The sequence below is a fragment of the Ailuropoda melanoleuca genome, chromosome 13, assembly GCF_002007445.2.
Source record: "Ailuropoda melanoleuca isolate Jingjing chromosome 13, ASM200744v2, whole genome shotgun sequence".
NCBI classification, from domain to species: domain Eukaryota; kingdom Metazoa; phylum Chordata; class Mammalia; order Carnivora; family Ursidae; genus Ailuropoda; species Ailuropoda melanoleuca.
In genome coordinates this window covers 36,546,790-36,565,658 of record NC_048230.1, presented here as the reverse complement: position 1 = coordinate 36,565,658, position 18,869 = coordinate 36,546,790, and the positions used below count along the sequence as shown (strand labels likewise).

At 37.9% G+C, this 18,869-nt stretch overlaps 1 pseudogene; it reads left to right on the top strand.

Annotated features, from left to right (window-relative positions):
- The window catches only part of LOC100465456, a 150,159-nt pseudogene that overhangs the window by 114,030 nt on the left and 17,260 nt on the right, over nt 1-18,869 (top strand).

Sequence of the window (18,869 nt, the reverse complement as noted above, 5' to 3'; positions counted from 1 at the left end):
TTTCCTGTACAGCTAATAAAATTGGAGCCCATCTGTGGTTTGCCAAGTCACGTTAGACACTGTCTCAGGACAGAGTTAGAATGCTCAGGCTTTAATTTGTTCTGGGCAGAAGAAATGGGAAACCACTTAACTGAACTAGACTTGTTAGTGCTGTCCTATAGTAGAGTGCTCACTGTAATAAAAAGTATTATTATAGCTGCCATTTATTGAGTGTGTATTGTGTACTAGGCCCCTTTCTAAGCACTTCACAATAGAATCTTATTTGTCTGAAACTAAACCTGATGCACTTAAGTGTCACTATCTCGATTTTAAAGAAACAGAAGTTGGATCTTAGAGAAGGGAAGTAAGGGTCCAAGATCACATAGCTGTCAAACACTGCACTTGGAAGCTGAACTCGGAATCCCAGCCTATATCTAATAAACTCCAAGGCGCACATTAATTATTCAGCTAATACTTGGTGATTTCATTAAACACTAGCAGGACATATTGTAAGGGTAAAATCTTATAGTAGCTACAAAAAAAAAAAAAGCTCATTTATTTGACTATCCTCTATTAAAAATACGATCTTTTCCACAGGTGAAGTTGTTCTGAATATTTAAGCCATCAAATGCCTCCCAAAGCATTTAGCTGTTGAAATAATTCACAGGCAATTGACACCATGCAAAGAGTTAGATGAACCTCAAGTGCTTTTAACTAAAGTTACTCAATACTAAGACCAAATAAGATAGTCAGAAAATGAATGACTGGGCTCACTGAATAATTAACTTTAAGTTGATTCCTATATACATTGGCTTTTGAGGTTCATCTTATGAAAACCAAGACATAGATATCCAGTTGCATATTTTTTTGAACCATTCAAAATACTCTTCTAAGAACATAAGAACTTTATGCTGACTCCCTAATCAGAGTCTCTAGCTTCTTCACTATAATACTCCAAGCCTAATATATTATTCATTATAGATACTCACCTATTGGGGATATATTTTAAACAGGTAGATTTTATTTTCCTGGTGGGCAGATAGAATCCCTTCACCCAATTTACTTAAAATCCATTCCTGTATTTCATCCAATCTCAGATGCCATTAACTGCAAGACATACCACTAATTTACTTTGGACTAAAAAATGTTAAATGCCAACAATTAATTTATTGCACAGTGTTTTATAATCAGTTAATTTAATGTACAAGTCCATATAGACTTGTCCCAAATTCAGAGATACTAAAATGTAAAAAAGAAAAGAAAAGAAAAGAAAAGAAAAGAAAAGAAAAGAAAAGAAAAAAGGAAAGGAAAGGAAAGGAAGGGAAAGGAAAGGAAAGGAAAGGAAAGGAAAGGAAAGGAAAGGAAAGAAAGAAAGAAAGAAAGAAAGAAAGAANAAGGAAAGGAAAGGAAGGGAAAGGAAAGGAAAGGAAAGGAAAGGAAAGGAAAGGAAAGAAAGAAAGAAAGAAAGAAAGAAAGAAAGAAAGAGGGGCACCTGGGTAGCGCAGTCATTAAGCGTCTGCCTTCAGCTCAGGGTGTGATCCCGCGTTCTGGGATCGAGCCCCACATCAGGTTCCTCCACTGGGAGCCTGCTTCTCCCTCTCCCACTCCCCCTGCTTGTGTTCCCTCTTTCGCTGGCTGTCTCTCTGTCAAATAAATAAAATCTGAAAGAAAGAAAAGGAAAGGAAAGAAAGAAAGAAAGAAAAAGAAAGAAAGAAAGAAAGAAAGAAAGAAAGAAAGAAAGAAAGAAAGAAAACCAAGTACATCCTAGAAACCATGGAATACATTTACCTGTTTCTTCCTGACATGTCTAGGTACTGACTCAATTTTTCAGATTAGCTAACTGGCTGAAGTAGGACTAGAGAGTATTTAATTATCTTTGAATTAAAAGCATTGTTATAGAGAACTTTCATTAGCCAAGGTGGCCGTGGGGTGAAAACCTGTGTTTTAGAGGGGTTTTGAGGTCATAGAATTGTTTCCATTTTCCAAATATGAGAATAGAAGGTCATCAACTCTTGTTCATCCAGCTGAGTTTAGGTAAAAAGAGAGTCAAAGATGCACAATAAATTCATGGAGTTTTTGTCCTTACTTAATTTTCATTTATTTATTTGTTTTTATTCCATATATTCAAGATTTTAATGCTGAATAGGCCTCAGAGATCAAGGGAAAAGTTCTGAAAACTCTCTCACAGCTACGAAAAGGAAGAGTTGCATTTTAGTAAGATCAGCCAAGTCCATTGTCTGTCATTCCACACCCTGGTGTCCTCCATAAATTCTTGTCAAAGAGACATATTGAACTACTACCAACTCCTTCTAATATTTTGTAAATCTGGTCCCTCTATGAATCAGCCACAACTTACTTTCTTGAATTCCCTCAAGGCCATACTGACTTGGCCCCATCCTGCTTCCTTTGTGAGAACTGGCTTCCAGCGATCCTAGTGCTACAGAGGCCCTTTAATTGGCTGCCTGATAAATGACACACTGTATTCTTTTTATTGGGATAATTCCCAGGCAACTGATTGGATACATGGAAATGACAGTTACCAGAGGATTACTGGCTGGGCTGGAGTCTTGCTTATTAACCAACACAGGTGGGACTGGTATTTGTCAGCCTAAATTTCCTTCTTCATTCATCCTTATTGCTGTTAGGCAGACCTCTGGCTCACATCAAGATGTTGAAAGTGAATTCTTAAACATGTATCAAGCCTGAAACTTGATTTTTCTGTTAGGCAATGTCGTTATGGACAATACAAAGAGGAGAATTCAGAACATTATCTGAAGGAATCCAAGGCTCCAAAACCGGTAATGAAAGAAGACTAAGTTTTGAAGAATGGGGAGAGGGAATTTCATTATATAAGCTTTCAGATATCCAGACATGTAAATTTCAAGGTTTAAGTTACTGTGTCACTATCCTCACAGTTTCAAAAAAATCAACCTGGTCTTTACGTTTCCTTTTATGTCCTGTGCTTGGAAAGGACATTTTTCTTCTTCCTATGGGACAAGTAGAAATTTGTTTATCTGGAGTTAGGGTGTTTGCCCATCTACTTACCATATATTAACCCAAGACTATTTTCCCACCATTTCTAGGGATGAATCTGTTTGACACATTTTATAGCTGTATATTATGCTCCACATTTAGACTTTTTTTTTCCTCAAGCCTATCATATGCACTTTGCCTCCAGCAACTGATAATATTAGTTTTACATGCATGCATGAAGGACAGCTAAAATTTGGCAAGAATGTACGAGTGAGTTTTTAAATTTTTTCCAGTTGGAGGTGGGTAACTTCAAACTACTTCCCTAGTTTGCTTTAAACCTTGCATGTGTGTGGCTTGGACATGACATAACTAAACAAGCCCAGTGTACACCTTCTATTAATATACATGGCTAGTCTGAGGTCGGCCTCCTCTCCCAGAGTTTGTCTTCATGACAAACATTATGGCACCAGCACCTTGTAAGATGTTCTTCCCTAATTTATACTTGTCTCATCTTTCTAGGGAGGTGAAAAACAATCATGAGGATAAATGTGAAATTACACTTTCAAGAAAACACATTCGTTTTTTTTAAGATTTATTTTATTTTATTTTATTTTATTTTATTTTATTTTATTTTATTTTATTTTAGAGAGAGCGAGAGAACACAAGTGAGAGGAGGGGCAGAGGGAGAGGGATAGAAGCAGACTCCCATTGAGCATGGAACCAGATGCAGTGCTGGATCCCATGACCCTGAGACCATAGCCTGAGCCGAAATCAAGAGTCAGATGCTCAACAGACTGAGCCACCCAGGCGCCCCCAAGAAAACACATTCTTAAGTAAAATTGGGGAATGGGCCAAATTTGACTAAAGCCCACTCAATATTTTTGTGCTTCAGCTACTCTTTCTTTTAACACCTAGTTTCTTCCATTTCCCAGAATCCTCATGACTTCATTTAGTCAAGAGTTCATAACTGCAGTGCTTTCCCTAAGTTACTTTTCTTTCATTATTACTTAGTTCAAAAGTCTTTCTTGCTGCTGCTTTTGCTCATTTGACCTTTCCCTTCCAATCAGATTTCAAAGCACCTTACAGCATAGATGCAGAACAGCAGTCTGATGAACTCCTTTGCAATATTACGTGAAAAATGCTAACACGTCCATTAGCTCATACTGTTTCACTCCCTCTCTTCCCTTAAGTCTTCCAACAACCTCTAACCCTCCCTGCTGTCTTTAAAAGGTCTTTAATGGCAACTGTAATTCTCCCTTCTCCTTGAGACCTCCTCTGGCCCCCAGCATGCAGACAGCTTTTACTCCCTTCTATATTTCTTTTTATCACAGCTTTAATTAGATGGTGCTATCAACTTTACCATGAGCTCTCCTCTTTCACATCATTCTGTTTTCCCCAAATATAACAAATTCAATGAATATACATTCATAGAAGAAATGGTAATTGGAGAGAGCATCAGAAATGGAAGACCGGAGATCTAATTTTTCTCTGCCAATTTCTGACTGTGTGACCCTGAACATGTTAGCTTTTTCAAAATGGCTATCACATTCCTTGAAAAATAAGGATAACAAGAACTATCTCTTAGGGGTATAGTGAGTAACTGAACAAGCTACTACATATAATTTACTTAGTCTACAGCTTATCGGGTACCCTGTGCAGTAAGTGTTGACTCCCTCATGCATCCTTTTATTCTCAGTACCTGGCTCTCAGCTTTATTTTCAGCAATTAGTTAATATTTTTGCATTGATGCTGTTGCAATCATGAATTTCTCTTACTCTGTATCTCTCCCTAAGAATTTGTTTATCTTCCAAAGATAGCATGATTCTCAGTGTGTCAAGCTCTTTATAAGGAAAACACATGATGTTATTTTGAGGGGCTGCTTCAGGCACCACACAGTTTCAGAAGCAGACTGAGGGAGGCCACTGTATAGATCCTGCCCTCCAAGGTAGAAATTTATCCACTAACAGTTATATTTTGGAATATGAAGGCAATTGAAATTGACAACATGCTGTAAACTTGCCCTTTCAACAATAAAATAATTAGAATGCCCGTAAGGTCTGATGGAGTAGTTCCAAGAATGAGCCAGTGGAGGCACACACAAGAGGCAGGTGGACTCCACTCTTACCCCTTCATGCTAAGCTAGGAAGGAGCGGTACTGAGTTGTGTTCTGGGAGGTTTTTCTACAAGGTACCCCTAGAGGGCGCGATAACTCTCTTCCTCTTGTGTTCTCAACTATCAGCCAGAGGCATAGATAAAATTGGAGAGTTGATCGGTTCAATGCAATGCCCTGACTCAAGTGGCTTAAAATTTAGTTGCAAAGAATTTAGACGTGATTATCAATTGATTAGCTCCACTGCCCAATAATTATAAAGTGCCTACTATGTATATCCATTTTTCTGTTGGCACAATTTTGCAATTAGACATGATGTACGTTAAATGGACCTCCATTCTTCAATAGTCAAAAGCCAACCTTTGTACTCGTAGGTAAACTGGAAGGGTAATTTAAAAATCTGTTATTTTACTTAAAAGAGGTGTGCTTTGTCTCACTCATAAAATAATGTTAAAAATTGTACATCTATATGGTTACTACACCTTCCTACATTTTAATTTTAATGCAGAGTGTCCTAATTTTCTGGGATAAATTCAGTTTTCATATGACGGCCTTACATATAGATTAAAAACTGCATCTTATTTTTTAAACTCAGACACTCATTAGAAATATAGATGTTCCTTTAATCAATGAATATTTACACTTATTACAACTAATATAATAACAACTTGAGGAAATGTCCTTTCTAAATCTCAGGTTTCTTATTTATTTTTAAAAGAATACTGGTATATCTCTAATATAGTTTTTTTTAAAGAATAAAATAAGACCATTAATGTGAAGCACTTAGCACAATGCCTGTCAGACAGCAAGCACTCAATAAATTTCAGCTAATAGACAGAAAATTTTGTGGCACAATCTTCTAAAGCCTATAACAACATACAGCTTTATTACAAAGAGGCACCTGACTCTCATTATTCTAATCTTTTGGGTGTCACTTATTGATTACAGACATATTATAGAGGTCTAATATACACATTAGGATTGATGTGAGAAACAGGTAAGAGTGGTTGCTGTTAGAAAAACATACATGCACACATATCCACACACAAATTCCCCTAACCGATTTGAATTATGTCAGTGAATTACATGGAACTAGGAAATTGTATAGAATTTATTACATTTTAGTAATACCAGTACCGATCTATTTATGTACAACTTTTTAAATTTTTGAGCAAAATATTTTTTTTTGTCCACGCAATTTTGTCATTGAATCCAGACTGCTTGCTTATAAAAGAAAGATCAAATCATTATGATTAAGACGGATATCTTCCCCATGTCCTGTCTCAATTTGACCTTCCCTTTACAGAATCAGATTTGTCCCTGAGACATTGTTGGTGTCCTATAAAAACAATTGCAGTCAATACGTGCATCCCCTTCACTCAGAGAATAAAGGGTATTGGACTCAAGTTAAAAAGGACACTCTCTGAAGCATTTCAGTAGCTTCCCCAGGTGCAGCATCTTCTTCAGGATGGGACAGTGTATGGATTAGGCAATGACTCAGGGATTTGAGCTTAAGTGCTGGAGATCTCCAACCAAATAAATCCTGCCTCATCTAATTCATGTTTGAAACCCCACTTTAGCAAACTCTTTCCTTCTCTTGCAGGTTTTGGTATGTGTGAGGAATATAACTTTATGTGTCTTCAGCTATTTGAAACTTAACATAAATGAAGAGCCTGATGACTTATCAGTAAATGAGTAAGGCAGGCCAGTCGAAGGCACTGGTGCTCTGATAGAAGGACCAGAGTAAAACAGTTCATCAAAAAGACTCAAAACTCAAAGCTGACATTGTGAGGACATCATACCAGTCTCTTTCAAGTTTTGCCAAAAAATTCCTAGGTGAATGGGTGAGCTGCATTTCTGGTTTCTAATTATGCCTGTCAAATGTTGTGCCCTGGATGATGACACTCTGGGAAGAGTCTTCCCTTATCTTCAATCTGTGCTGCTGTTTCAGCTTTCAGTGTACAAATATATATCCATGGGGCGCCTGGGTGGCTCAGTCGCTAAGCGTCTGCCTTCGGCTGAGGGCGTGACCCCAGAGTCCTGGGATCGAGCCCCGCATCGGGCTCCCTGCTCCGCTGAGAGCCTGCTTCTTCCTCTCCCTCTCCCCCTACTTGTGTTCCCTCTCTCGCTGGCTGTCTCTCTCTCTCTCTGTCAAATAAATAAATAAAATCTTTAAAAAAACCACATATATCCCTAGACACATAGTTTATGCGGCACTGTTCTCTGTGGGTGTTTAGTGCAGGCTTACGTGATTTGTGGCTTTGGTAGCCTGATTTGGGTTTTGCCCTTGAGATAAACTCTAGTTCTGATGTGTGTATATAGTAAATGAAGCATATGAATGGCATAATTGGTACACGGTGGATCATACGGTAACCTCAGATTGCACGGATACCTCAACAGTAGGCTGACTTAGGAACGGCACGTTGCACTTGGCCTCTGGTAAACTCTCCGAGTCTTCCCTTCTAGGTAAGATGCGTAGGGTTGGGGGTTGTCCCAGTTCCTGATGGCAGATTTTGTTCCAAGCAAATGTAATATACTTACATAATAAAAACTATGCAGTACACCTGAAATAAAAGTTGTTATCCTGCAGATGATGTTTGTCAGTTTCCTCCCCCCTCCCATGGGTATTGCTCTATCAAAGCAAAAACAGACTCTGAACGGTGTGAGAATATCCATGTCATCTACTGAATACAAAAGTGCCCTTTGTCAGTGGGATGAGTAGATAACATATAACCTTGCCCCACTTAAGCTTAACACAGAAAGTGACTTACGGAGGTTACTTCAAATATGTACGTCAAAACCTTAACTTGACCTGAGACGAGGAGATTTTTCCTTAGGACCAAGGAAAGAATATTTGAGAGGCAAAGACCAAAATAACTAAGTCCAGGTACCAAAGAAATTCTGGTATCCTGAAAGTGAGGAACGCATTCTGCTTATCTTGGCTTCACAGAGACTCTGATGAAGAAAGGCAGGTGTTCTTGTAAAGCATTTTGCTTCCTGAGAAGCTGGCTGTTTTCTGTAGGGTTGGAGCGAACAATATCCTGGTTTGCCTAGGATTGGGGGAGTTGTTGAGTCACAGGACCTTCAAGTATTAAAACTGGGGAAGTCCTGGGCACACTGGAATGAGCTGTTCACCCTCCAAGGCCGTGACAGCCTGCTCTGATTAAAGTGAGCACCACGAGGAATTCAGCAAAAAGTTGCTCTCATGGATTTGTGCCACACTCCCATCATCTCCAGTGGTTCACCCAACTGCTCCAGTCCTTCCAATAATGGGTTTCTAGCCCAGGGAATATGTTATTTCATCTCCCAAGGTCATTATACTTTTCATTGTCACCTGGAAATCCACATTCTAAATATTACTTAAATCCCAAAGTAAAACTAGTGTTGAACTGGAGGACTTTCATTTTCCCAATGTACTTACTTTTGGTCACTGACTACAGACGTTTTGAGTTAAAGTGCACATTGCCAGAAAAAAAGAAAAAAAGTGCAGATGTTTAATTCTTTGCAGGATTTATAATATTATATAGGGACTACTTTACATCCCACTCCAATAAACTGGTCTGCATTTATTACAAGCTAAACAACAACAACAACAAAATCACAAGTTGGACAGTAATTAGCTTGTCGCTTGAATAGACATTGATTTTATCCTTTTGCTAGCAAACAATTGTAATGTTATGGTCCAGAAAAACGCATTCTTAAATTCTATGTTTGAGGTTGCTTCGCCAAACTAACGCTAAGTAATGCTACTATGTAGATGGTAAATGTGGTCTTGTGGCCGCTGTCCTATAGAGGGCTTGGGAAATACAGCTAACATGAGTCTAGTGCTCAAGTCTGTTGATTGTGTATGTTTGTAAGCTGCCAAACAAACTTGGCTGGCCATTTCTTTTATGCATGAACCCATCACTGCTTTCAATCCTTCTATCTGCCCATTTTTTCTCAAAATTCTACGGTAAACAACAAATAACTTGCTGCACTTTTATAGCTAGTTTGAAAGGGCAGTATAGAAGGTGAAACTTCCAGACCATATCCAGGTCCCACCCAGGAAGCAGAAAATTTCCTGAGGTCTGATCACTCTTCCGAATGGACTATGACACCATGTTTACCCAATAAAGAGGAACGGGCTCATTCTTTTGTCACCTGCCACTGCTTAGTGATACCATTAGAATGTCATGCTTCCCTTTATAAATCGTGTATCCCAACAGCACTAGACGGTTCATCAATTACTCTTTCCATAGACAACAGAATGCGCCCTTGAAGGCCCTACTAACCACAGTTACAATGACACCTACGCAAACTCTATCCCCACTGAAAGACTCTGGATCCAATTCAGTAGCATTTGGTGTATTTTGTCAAATACCCCTTATCTTCATGTATCAGAGAGTGTCTTTCCTTGAACAACAATAAGGAGAAAAGAAACATGCAAGGGCTCCACTAAATTATTTCTTTAATAAACTCAACTGTGGTTAAATTCAAGATACATGTGTCTTAGAAGGAGGTGTTAAAAGCACCCAAACACAAACACACACACACACACACACACACACACACACACACACAGAGTGACACAGGCTGAATTTTCTCCAATATTTTCCTTTTTGTCATACATACCAAGTTTTCCTTACCAGTAAGCTTTCAGGAAAATCTAAAAACACTATTTTAGCACTCCACTGTAAATTTTTAATTTTTTGTTTACAAATTTTTTTTTATAGATTTATTTGACAGAGAGAGACAGCCAGCGAGAGAGGGAACACAAGCAGGGGGAGTGGGAGAGGAAGAAGCAGGCTTCCAGTGGAGGAGCCTGATGTGGGGCTCGATCCCGGAACGCCGGGATCACGCCCTGAGCCGAAGGCAGACGCTTAACCGCTGTGCCACCCAGGTGCCCCTGTTTACAAATATTTTAACTCTGTCCAGTACTAATGCATTGTTTGCAGATGCTTGCCAGCAGGCTTGGTACATCAGGGTAATTGACTTGTCCCTGAATGAATCTAGCCAATGGCAGTGAGAAATGGGAGAAAGAAAAGACCTGTTTTCTGGGCTCATGACTTCACATCAGATATTTTCTACATTTTTTTATGGTATGAAACAGATTCTAATTTGTCCCGATTTTATCCGTATCTATACATTTTCAAAGGCTTCTTTAGTAATAAATTCTGTTTTCTAAAGTAAAACGTCTAGTAATTCTGGTGAAATAATCTGGCGAAGAAGCTACCATCTATCAGTAAGCAAGCTCTCCAGCTCACCCATTCATTTAGTTGTCTCCTAACCTCCCCTTGGACCGGGATACAAATATTCAGCGTTAAGTTTTTCCTGCCAGAGGCTTGATGGTATATAAAGGAAGCAGTCAGTATTGAATGGGATCAAAGAAAATAGTAGTTAAGGTACTTGGATCTAAAAGATAAGAAGGTATCTCTTCTCCCAGAAGCAGACTGAAAATAAAAGTAAATTTGTTCTGAAAGAAATATACACATATCATATTTACAAAGCATATGTGACCAATCACTGAGAGTTAGCAATCGGGCCAGCTCTCCACCTCACGGATAGTTGGTAAAACAGTGACATAACTTACCACTGTTTACGTTGAAATAATTTTTGTTATCAGATAAGACTGATTTCAGATATTTCGCCAAAAACACATTTATATGTCTCTGGATGAAAGATATAGAAATAAAAGAGGAAAAAAAAAACCCTATAACAACATTAATACCACAATTATTTGTTATTCCCTTCAGTGTTATTGAGGCCAAAAGATCAAACCACTTTTCCACTGGCAATAAATGTGCATCTTTTAACAACAGGTGAATTTAATCACATAACCAATATTTAAAGACTTGTTATACAAATCTATGTCACCTATAGAAATTGACTGCACAGGAGAATTTAAAGAGCTGATCTTGTATCCTTGTAAGACATGAAAAAGGCTGATTAAATAAAATAATAATGTTTTGTAGTCCAGTCTTGAATCGGTGGTTACCTGATTCCTGTGTGTAGGTTCTGGTTCCAGAGATAAAGTATATTCTCAATGTTAAAATAACAATGAGAATGATTAACAGCCTCTAGGTAGTGGTATGGACTTCTTCCCACATACACACCCAGTGCATTCACCTTCACACTTCAAACCAGTCCAGCAAACACAAAGAATATATTGAGGGAAGAAGAGATAATCACTGGGAAAATAAACCCACATAGGGAGTTGGAAGCTGCCTCAGGGGAAATGGCTTATAAATACCAAGTCTTGAATGCCACCATATCTGTATCATTATGCTCTATTTTGGGTGGCCTAACCATAGGCCTGGCTATAGAGTTTGTTCATAGGATGCAAGTCATGCTGTGCTAAGGTGGAAATCATCAATATCATCTGTGGAATTGTGGTGATTTCTCAAGAAGTTTGCACCCTTGTCAGAGTTCTTTTGGTCTCTTTGGTTATTGTAGGATGACATGTAAAGTAAAACTATACCATTTAAAGTAAACCAACCCTTCTCAAAAGCCAACCCCCCAAACTCATTCATATAATAAACATTTTGATATTTAAATTCTTCTTGATAGTTTATGTTCAAAATTGATTTATTTACTGAAAACAAGCAATGGAAAAGAATCCAATTAGCAAAATCTGGGAAAATATGTTTCGAGTTGATGACTCTTCTCTTCCTCTCTCTCTCATAGTGACAATTACAAATGAGCTTGGGATAAACCAAATTTATAAAAGCTTTTATATTTGTTTATTTGCTTTCAAATGGAAAAGAATACTAGGAAAATATTTGAACTTAAGTATTATGTAGTTTTGTGTTTCATCCTATAGATTTCAATAATTGATCTGGTTCCTCTGCCACCAAACATACAGGTTATAAATAACTTACAAGGTATTTAATGCAAAATTATTGATGGAAACATGGAACTTGAATATATATGTGTGAGTATGAGTGTGTGTTTACACACAGCTTAGTTCTAATTAGAACACATCTTTAGGGGCGCCTGGGTAGCACAGCGGTTGAGCGTCTGCCTACGGCTCAGGGCGTGATCCCGGCGTTATGGGATCGAGCCCCACATCAGGCTCCTCCGCTATGAGCCTGCTTCTTCCTCTCCCACTCCCCCTGCTTGTGTTCCCTCTCTCGCTGGCTGTCTCTATCTCTGTCAAATAAATAAATAAAATCTTTAAAAAAAAAAAAAAAGAACATATCTTTAAACCTTCCAAACATATTCAGACTAGCCTTCTTCATTAACTTGGCAAAAGATTTTTAGCAGTCTTGGAATAAACACCATGATTTTTATTGCATAACAAAATGCAACCAGCCATACCATGGAATAACTTAAGTATCAACAAATATCGTACTTAAAATCTTAACAAATACTTAACAAATCATTTAGCAAAATTTCACTATTTCAGCAGATGACAAGCATATATTCTACACTGAAGCCTTGTGACTATTGATAAATAAAAGGCAAACTGGTTCAGAGTTTCCCAAGAATGAATCTTGTTTAAGGTTTCTCAACCTGGGCAGTAATAATTTCCAACCAGATAGTTCTTTGCTGTAGAGGACTGTCATGTGCACTGTAAAACTTTAGCAGTCACTCTAGTCTCTACCCACTAGATGCAAGTAGTGCCCCCCCACCCCAAGCTGTGACAATCAAAAATGTCTCTAGCTGCAAAATACTCCCTAGGGAGCAAACTCACTTGCAGTTGAGAACCCCTGGTTTAACATAATACAAAATAGAAGTGATTTTGTTGTTTTTCTCTAAGACTTTAAATTGAGAAGTTATAATTGCATCGAAGAAAGTTTATGGGAACTATCTTTCCAAGGTTGTAGAGGTAAGCATAGATGGCATTGAGGTTTTTTTTCACTTCGGATATCAGTATCAAATTTGAGACAGAAAATACTGGAAGAGGACAGATACATAGTGGGGCAACCTCCTTAAAGCAGCCTCAACACATTTTAAAAGGCTTGGATTGAAGGTCTCTTCATATTTAGCAAGAAATGTGAGTTGCAAATTCAAAAAGCTGGTTTTGACAGGAGACCTCATGGTACCCATGGGCTGCTACCTTTTTATCCAAACAAGTTTTAAGAGGCAGAATTCAGATGAGACCCAAACAGAACAAAACAGATAAACAAAAATCCTATCTTAGTTATTCATAGATTCTGAAAGATGGTTTTTAGGGATATGGAGCTTAGCAGAGCATTGCAGAAGAAGGTGGAGAAGATGCTTTGTTAATTTGTACCTGCTCACCAAGAGTTAAGTGAATTGAAGATGAAGGAAAAGTAACTCATGCTCTTCTCATGTTCTCGACATCTCAACTACATTTTAGGAATTAAATGCTATTGCAGTTGAATGTGATCGTCTTCCTGGTCCGATGCCCAGCCGTATCCTACATAGAATCCAGTGCTCAATAAATGTTCGATGATTATGGTAAACAGGTGAACCCAGCTAGGAATGTCATGATTTCCCACTTGAAGAGTCCTAGGCAGGAAGTGTAATATCCATTACAGTCAAGAAAGTAGCTTTTCACCAAAGCTATGTACCACTGATAGTTGAAGATGGACTATAATCTCTTCATTACCAAAAGATATAAGGAACTCTCCTTCTCAGACTTATTCTCAGGGAGAACATACTACCAGCTTTGCAGCAACTGGATATCACAAAAGCTTATCCTCAAATTTCTTAAATAAAAAATCTTCACTAAACTCTTCTGCATGCTATGAAAATGAGAAACAAGAAGCAAACACCTAAGGCCTGCTATGTTATAAGCTAATTCCTAAGTTTGCTAAAAGTTTCAGTTATTTGATGTTGGTTTATGTAAAATTAAAAATGGAACATATGGGTTGTAGGCCAGCATTACTAGACTTGCCCAGTAGCTGCCAGGAACCCAAGCTAGACACTGAGAACTAAGGAGAAGCAGCATGACTCATAACCAGCAGATATATTGTGCAGTGGGAGCTACTTTAGATACTCAGTTATCAAGAGAAGGTCATTTATAAGCCAAACACTGAGGACTACATCGAGAGAAATTTCATGGGATTACATGTGTGTTTCAAGGATCAATAGTTGCCCACTGAAATGGCTAAAACATCCTACGTCTTTACCATGGTCTTAAAAAACTTACATGCCCTCTCCCGCCTCTTCCTGCAAAAGCTTTCCACTTCTTTCACTGCTGCTCAGCCACTTTGTTTTTCTTGCCACTTCTCTTCTAGCTTGAACATTCTGCATTGCCATCTTTCTTCCTAGGATGCTCCTCCCTCCAATTTTTCACATGTGGCACCCACTTATCACCAATGCTCACTCAGCTCAAACGTCACCCCCTCAGATCTTTCTCATCTTGTCTTCCGAGCTAAAGCTTTCACCTTCCCATACCCATATTCCCTATTGCTCACTCTCAACTCCATTACCTGGTTTCATTTTTCTCCTAAAAATGATCATCATCTGAAATAATCTTAATAATTATTTGATTGCATGTTTATTGCTGACCTCTACCAGAACATGTTATCTAGCGAGTAAGGATTCAGTCCGATTGGCCATTCAGAATTGTTTCTGGTGCATGTGTTTTGACCCTTAAAAGGAATTAAAAATGGTATCTTTCAGAAAGTTGAGGCTGTAATCTAGTGATAATATGAAGAGGGGTGAAGATCTCTTATCTCTTTCGTTGCACTAAACTCTTATCTGGAGTAAAAAGGAACAAATATTATATTAGGAGGAAAGTATTTCAGATGACACAATTCCAGTCTTGACTAATGTAGAGATAGCTTTAGGACTGCCTCAGTCCCTGGTGAACCTCAACAGAAGGCAACAAGAACATTTTCCAGGGCTTTGATGAACAACAAAAAGTTTTCAATTTTCTATAAAGGAAGTGTGCAGTTGAGGCCCAGGCTCCAAGAAACTGATCCACCACCATGGGAATTTGTGTAACCTAAATCAGGAGGGGAAAATAGGATTTAACAAGTAACTCCTCTTCAGTTTCATCACAAAGGATAGCTGGGCAAAACCTGGTGAGTTTGACCTATTTATGAGATAAAAGGGAGTAAAACAGCTGGGGTAAAATTAAAACACTTCTGAAATTTAGACATTAAATATGAAAGAGCTGGATCTAGAAATACTTAATTCATAGAAACTGTCTGCTTTACTGCTAACTTCCCAAAAGTGCCACTAATAAAAAGATAGGACTATAAATGGAACCTTCAGCTAGGCCTCTAGAATTCAAAAAGGCCCATAGAAAAGTTTGTTGCAACTGCAGGCAGATAGCTGAGGAATTAGAAGGCCATGATGGCTTGTGCAAACAGACCACAACAATAAGGACTTTGATAAAAACTCTGAAAGAATCTTTATACTTCAAACTATATGCTCTGAAACTGCGCACGTTGCCTTTAGGTGCAGACAAATCTATCTTCGAACAAAAGGGATTCTGGGGCTTGTGGGAGAGTAAGATAGTCAGTAAAAGAGAAGTATATCAGAATGATGGTGGAGAATTGAAAGGGGAAGCACATGGGAACAGCTGTAGGACCCAGTTTAAAACAAACAGGTGGAAGGGAGTGAAAGGATGTCTGAGAAGCTCCAATGTGTTCTAATCAGCCACGGGAGAGAGGGAGGCAAAAACATTGTACTTTCTCCACATGAAGAAATGCTCAGGTCTTGATGAAAGCTGTACCTCAGTGAGGGGCTTTGGGCATAAGATGAAGAGAAGCCAGGAAAACTTGTTTGAAGATTCAAAGTTAAAATTTCAGTTGAATGATTTATTTACCACCAACAATTCAGCTGTTGGCTAAATGAACTTAGGCTATTATTCTGGAAATTGAAACTTTCTTAAAATATTTGCTCTGTTACCTGTATTTTTTAACCAAATACTTCATACCTGGAATATACTGAATTAGTCAAATCAAGTTAACAAGAATGTTTTTGAAAGACTCTAGTCCCTGAACTCTTGGAGAGCTGAAGCCTTCTCTGGTTTTATTCATTGTGTATCCTTTGCAATATGTACGATGTAGTATGCATTTACTATATAACTGTTGATTGAATGAATAAATGGATTAATTAGTTTTCATTGCCAATTCATGCGCTTTCCAGTTTTACATCTCCTTTAATTAGATGACTTTCCCTCTGAGGCTCTGGAACTATGGCCACAGATGCACACTAAAATTGAGCCAAGTCCGCTGGCTAATTTCTCACTCTTTTTCAGTAGCATGTTTGTTGCAGCAAAGAAAAGAAATTTAAAGGCATCTACCAAAAAAAAAATAAAAAATAGAATAAAGGCCATCTATCAAGAGCAGAGGCAATTACTAGTGCATTTAGATGCAGCTGTGTACAAAAATGCATTTCTAAGAAAGCTCCGATCTTCAGATATGAAGGTACTCACCTACTTGGCACTAAATTAATTAATGAGATGTTCGTAGGCATCTGAGCCCAAGTGATGTACCAGAGAGAGGAGCACAATTGCTCATTTGATTAATTACCTAATTAACCATTTAGGACCATAGCTTTTGGTGGGATTGTCATGAAATTTGAAGAACTTTTTTTTTTTTTTAAATAAAACTGGCTCTCAGTATGTGGTTACTCATAAAGAAAGGGAAAATTTTTAGGATAGCCATGGGTATTTTTAAAAATGGTGCCCATTAAAGGCTATAATATTGACGCAATTTTCCAGGGCTGGTTTTAGTTTCCCACCGAGTGGTAATTAGGTCATTGGGCCAGTTCTTCTCTTAACTGACCATTATGATTTCACCAGGTTTGCTTCTAAAAATAGCCTTTTGTAGGAATTGTTAGTCACTATCAGCTTTTCCCTGAGTTAATGTGGCTTTCATTTAACGTGCCAAAAGCACCTCCCTGGACACTTAAGTTTTCCATGTGTTCATAGATCAAGTATATGCTAATTCACCCTACCAGTCTGAATTTTCTACTGTTCTGATTTGCCTGAACTAGCAGTGGAAGTTAATTTATTTTGTAGTCCTTGGACTTCCCTCTGAAGGCAACCATTGGCAAGCATGGTTTTGTGTTTATGTGAACAGCTGCCTCCTGGGAAGACGGAAAACATCTCCATGATACTTAGAGTATTTCTCCTAAGCCAGTTTGATTTGAGCCTGCGCCTTGGTCTGCTGTCTCATGCTTGTTCCCTGCTTTCTTTGAGGAGTTACACTTCTTCACTTAAAGAGCTCTTCTCTCAGAAGAGCTGCCTGTGTTCATACAGGGAGTTAAGTGGAAGGCTAGACTGGAGTAATAAAGATATTGGTATCTCAGAGAGTATGGTCTACATAGATGGAAGCCAATGAATTAAAATCACCCCAGGAAGTTTTGTAGTGTAACTAATCAAGGTAGCTATTACCAATCAATGGTATACAGATTGATTTAGAGTTCTGGGAAGATTAAAGATTTAGGTATACCTCCTTCATGTCTACCTTCCATTGGGTGCTTTCTATTCCCATTGGGTGCTTTTCTAATCTAAAAGTTAAATCTTCAGTAAAAAGAAGACAGAATCAGATGTCAGGAGACCTGCATTTTAGGTATTTCTAAAAGTTTACTCATTCCTGTTACAAAAATTTTGAAGTTCCTAAAATGTACTATGAGCTATAAAATATCCCTTAACTCTGCCAGTATTCCAACCTCATCTATAAAATGACCAGATGTAAAGAAGAAATAATACAATTTTGTGAAATGGCTTTGCGAATTAGAATAGCAGCTCTCAAATTGAGGTGCACGACATCCTAGCACTCCCTAAGACCATTTCAAGTTGTCTGAGAAAGCAAAACCATTTTTTATGATAATATAAAGACATGATTAGCCTTTTTCTCCTACGCTGATTGATAGTGCTAAAGCGATGATGGCACCTTACTATTAATCAAGACAATGGCATCAAACCGTATTTGTCGTTGCATTTTTCATTTCCTTGGATTCATAAAATATATATATGAATATATATATTCTTAAAATACACACACATATAGATACATAAAAGAGCCAGTTTCATACACACATATACATAAAAGAGCCAGTTTCATTTAAGAAATCATGATGAAGTAATAAAGTTTTTCATTTTACTAAATCTAGAATTTTTCATACATGTATTTTTAGTCATTTGTGTGATGAAATGGGAGGTGGGCCTAAAGCACTTCTACCGTATACAGAGAAAACAAATGCCCTTGTATAATTCTCTGTGTTATAAGCTGAACTAGTCATTATTTTTATAAACACTATTTTTACATGAAAGTCTAAAAATATAATTATTCAGATTTGGGTATTTGGCAGATAATTTTTCAGAAATGAATGAAATAATACATCATGGTTTTGATTTGTATTTCCTTGATGATTCATGACATTGTGCATTTTTTCATATACCTGTTGGCCATGTGTATATCTCTTTTGGAGAGATGTCTATTGAAGTCCCTAGCTCATATTTTTTTTTAAGATTCATTTGTTTATTTGTGGGGGGGGGAACAGGCAGAGGGATAGAAAGAGACAAAGCATCAAAGCAGACTCCCCGCTGAGCACGGAGCCCAATGCAGGGCTCAAGCCCAAGACCCTGAGATCCTGACCTGAGCTGAAACCAAGAGTCAGATGCCCAACTGACTGAACCACCCAGGTGCCCCTCCCTAGCTCATTTTTAAGTTGGGTTACTAGTTTTGTTGTTGTTGTTGTTGCTGTTTTGGGGGGGGGTTGGTTTGTTTTTTGGTTTGTGGTTTTTCTTTGTTTGATTTTTGGTTTTTTGCTATTGAGTTGTAAGAGTTCTTCCCATAATTTGGAAATCAACCACTTATTAAATATGTGATTTTTTTCATTCTGTACATTGCCTTTTCATTCCATTGATTATTTCCTTTGCTATGTAGAAGCTTTT